Below are 2,807 nucleotides of genomic sequence, written 5' to 3'. Positions count from 1 at the left end.
AGACCTAAGAGGGCCCCTGCTTCATTCTTCTCTTTTGGGATGGGTTGAGGCAGAAGCAGTCCCAACTGAGTCCTGAGCCCTGGGCACTGGTCAGACCTTGCTGAGTGAGTTTGTTCTACTCTCCTTTCCTTCCCCAGTGTGAGTCATCAGTTACTTATACCCCCCAAGCAGGTATCGAGATGACCCCTCCCCTTTGACAACAAATGCAACCCAGCTCAGTCCTGAAGCAAGCCAAAATTCAGAGTTGGAGTTTGGGGTAAAATTTGAGTGAGGTTTGAGAGATCAGTTCAGGGTTAGATTTGAGAAACTGACAATCACTATCACTCGTAGGACAAGGGTAAGAAGACTCTGGAAGAGAAGCAAAGAGATAGGTAGAGAGCAGCAGGGAGCTAGGAAAGTCTCTGTCCTGGTGGTAGGCCCAGCAATGTGAATTTTCTCTCTAGAAGGTCCTGGTGACTCTCAGTTATATTACTGTGTGCCTGTGTGTATGTGTGTGTGTGTGTGTGTGTGTGTGTGTGTGTGTGTGTGTGTGTGTTTCTGTTTGACAGAACAGGGAGAGGTGGAATGGAAATGAGATAGGACATTTGGAGATGAGCGACTAATTTCCTGTTAATGGCTGGTTGCTTAGCAACCCAGCTTCTCTCTTCCTGTTGCCCTCAAAATTGGACTGTGGAATCTTTAGTGTTAAAGCGCCTCTCACGGAAACTCAGTCCTATGAGAGGCCAGCTTGTCAATGCCCAGCCCTGCCCTGCTCCACTGGGCTGGGTGACAGAGCAGAATCCCACACACAGAGAGTCAAAGCTACAGGTACACGCAGCCTGCCAGAGTCTCTCACTATGTCTATCCTGCCATGTCCTCCATAAACAATCATGCACGCATGCTCACACACACTCGTGTTCATATACCACGTGTGCACATGCATAAAATGCAGTAAGCTGTGGCTCATGCACATGTAATAATAAATCGCTATTATGTTTGAGTACCTATCATGAGCCAAGTATTTTGCTAAGAGCTTTGTATTGATTTCCTGTTATTCTTCCCTGTGGCCTTATGAACCAGATTATCACCCACATTTTATAAAAGCAGGAAATAGGAAAACTTGTCCAAGAGCATTCATATGGAGTGTGGAGATGTTACAGAAATTTAAGGGTGAGAGGAGAGCACCCTAAAATAATTCTAAGAATGAACTCCATCTACATCCTTTATTTCTACTCTCCCTCCCACAAGCCTTTGAGAATAAGTTCATCCAAAAAGTTAGAGACCTAAGCACAGGAGTCCCTTCTATCTAAACATCCAGGGCTTTAAGGGATTCCCTGCCAATCTCCACCTGAGTCAGTGGGCCTGGGACAGGTGCCTGAGTTAATTTGTGTTTTTGCATAAGTGACAGGGATTTAATACTAAATGTCTAGTGTCCCCTCTATCAGAATCACTGTTTATTTAGCATGGAAATATGTCACTTAAAAAATCAAATAAGCAAGTGAGCAAACTGACATTTTTCAACCTTCTTTGCAGATAGGGGTGGCCAATGAAAGTCACTATGTGGGGCTTTTGGAAAAGCTTTGTAAAGAGGGGTTCGTCCATGTAGAGAAAGAAAACCCTTATGCACTGTTGGTGGGATTATAAATTGGTACAGCATTATGGAAAACAGCATGGAGGTTCCTCAAACCATTAAGTATAAAACTACCTTATGATCTAGCAATTGCACTTCTGAGTATACATTCATAGGAAACGAAATCACTCTCTTAAAGAGATATCTTCACTCCCATTTTACTGCAGCATTACTACTCACAATAACCAAGATATAGAAACAACCTAAGCATTTGTCAGTGGATGAACGGATAAAGAAATTGTGGTGTATATGTTTAATAGGATATTATTCAGCCTTAAAAAAGAAGGAAATCCTGCATTTCACAACCACACAAAGGAACATGGAGGGCATTATGTTAAGTCAAATAACCCAGACAGAGAAAGACAAATTCTGCGTGGCGGAATCTAAAAAAAAAAAGTCAAACTTATAAAAATAGAGTAGAATGGTGGTTGTCAGGAGCTGGGAAGTGGAGAAATTGGAAGATGTTGGTCAAAGGATACGACTTTGAGTTATAAGATGAATAAGTTCTAAGGATCTAATATACAGCATGGTGACTATAGTTAATGACACTGTATTGAGGACTTGAAATTTTCTAAGAGAGAATATCTTAAGCATTTTCACACGAAAAAAGAAAAGAAGAAAGAAAAATGGTAACTTTGTGAGGTGATAGATGTGTTAATTTGATTGTGGGAATCCTTGCACAATGTATATCAAATGTATATATATATCGAACCATATTGTTCATTTTCATATATTATTATTTTGTCAATTATACCTCAATAAAGCTGAGAAAAGTAAAATAAAGGAAAAACTAGTGGTTTCTCAGCTGATAGGTCCTCTTTTGCCCTCCTCTAACTCCTCCTGCTTCCTGACTGGAACTTCTACATGGCGGCTGGAATTCTAGTGGCCCTCTTAAGTGATGAGGTGACCTTGAGGAACAAGAGACCAGTGGAAGCTAGGATACTGATGTCAGCAAGGAGCCCTGTTGACAGGTCCGGACTGCTGTTCCCTAGACTTCTTTCACACGAGAGAAAAGCAAATCCTAATTTATTTATGCAGCCTATTTAACATTTAGATTTTCTGTTGTGCAACTAAACCTAATACTAACAGAGACAGCAAGTCTCCAAAAACAGAAGGTTTGAGCCTCCAGGTGCTCAGAGACCCCAGGAAAAAGGCCTGAGCTGAGGAGAGCCAAGGTCCCCTGGCATGTAACACCCTC

Source organism: Pteropus medius, unplaced genomic scaffold, assembly GCF_902729225.1.
Source record: "Pteropus medius unplaced genomic scaffold, Ma_sr-lr_union100, whole genome shotgun sequence".
Lineage (NCBI taxonomy): Eukaryota > Metazoa > Chordata > Mammalia > Chiroptera > Pteropodidae > Pteropus > Pteropus medius.
This window is presented reverse-complemented; position numbering follows the sequence as displayed.